Source organism: Strongylocentrotus purpuratus, unplaced genomic scaffold (assembly GCF_000002235.5).
Source record: "Strongylocentrotus purpuratus isolate Spur 01 unplaced genomic scaffold, Spur_5.0 spur5_scaffold_7, whole genome shotgun sequence".
In the NCBI taxonomy this organism is placed as follows: Eukaryota; Metazoa; Echinodermata; class Echinoidea; order Camarodonta; family Strongylocentrotidae; genus Strongylocentrotus; species Strongylocentrotus purpuratus.
The window spans coordinates 23,143,618-23,145,099 of NW_022145613.1; positions in this window are offsets into that span (position 1 = coordinate 23,143,618).

A 1,482-nucleotide genomic window follows, 5' to 3' on the forward strand; every position below is an offset into this window, starting at 1 on the left:
TTGTGAATTTTGATCTGAAGCGCAATATGATTAACTTTACATTGTCAACAACTGAAATGGTAATCCCTATCGCACTTTAAAATGCTCAAAAGGTTACAATTTTACGATAATTATTTAGGAGTACACTTTTTTTAAATACCCGTTTAGGGTGTGAATTCGGGGAAAAACCACGCGAAATCCTCATTTAGGGTGTATTTTGGCTTCAGAAGAAATCCTCGTTTAGGGGGTGTCTGGAAAACCTGTGGTCAGGCATGCTGACTGTATTTCTATATGACTGAGACCCCCGGGAGTCAGATCGTATAGTCATAGGTGAATATGCATGTGACACCTGTTCTACACATTTTTACATGATAGCAGTGAAGGGATGTTCCTTTGTCTACCTGAGGAACTTATATTTTGTCCGCTTTCTTTGTCAGTCATATTCATAGTGAGTGTGTGGTCGGTTTAAATATAAACTTGGGTTCTGGTAAAAAAAGAAAATGAATTCTCACAGACTCAAACGAAACCTACACTGGATATTCAAGATTACAAAAAAATGTCATTTGCCAAACAGTTTTGGTAGAGAATGTATACTGGCTGAGTAACGAGCATAGAAATATGAGGAAATCAAGGTAAGTAGGCCCAACACCATATGTGTAGTCCCTGGTGTAGTCTCATATACATCTTTCTGTGTACAGTGCTTGTTACTTTACCAAGACTGGGCCAAATTTTATTATGATTTTGATGACTCCAAAACCTTGCAGTACACACCAATACTTACATGCTACATGATCAACTTTTTTTCTGATCCATTCCACACCTTTTCTTTCACAGTGCAATCACATGACCAGAACTCAACTTTATCTTTAACCACTCACTTGTTCAAAATTGCTTACCACTAGATCAACTTCCGTATTGTACGTTTTTATATTTGTGTGTATATTTATGTTCCCACTTATTCTCTCCAGTACGCCTTGAACACATTACTTGGAGTTGGAGCATTACAAATATTTAATGGCATTATCATCATTTTCTGCGAACAAGTAGAAGAAATAGGAGAAGGAGAAGGAGAAGATGATGAAGAAGAAGAAAGCAACAGCTCACGCGATTGATTTGTTATGGGTTTATATGAAACTGTTTCTGTCATTTCACCGATTCTCAGCAGCATACCGATAAAACGACCATTTCAATTTGTAGGTTACCTTCTCATTACGAAATTAAAATACGGTAAAATGACATGGTAACAGGGGACTTCATTCTCTAGGCAACAATTCCTATGGGTAGTCGAGATATAACACTGAAAACACATACTTCAAGAAAAGCATGTAGTGATGATAAAACATAAAACAATGAAAACGGTGCATGAGATGAGGATAAAGTACGTCTGGTTATTTGGTGCGTATTAGAATTATGGTAAACGTAAACAATGTGCTGGGTAATCAGTTAATATCTACGGATTTTATGGCGTCATGGATTAGCAAAATTAAACGCAAGTCTCAGATA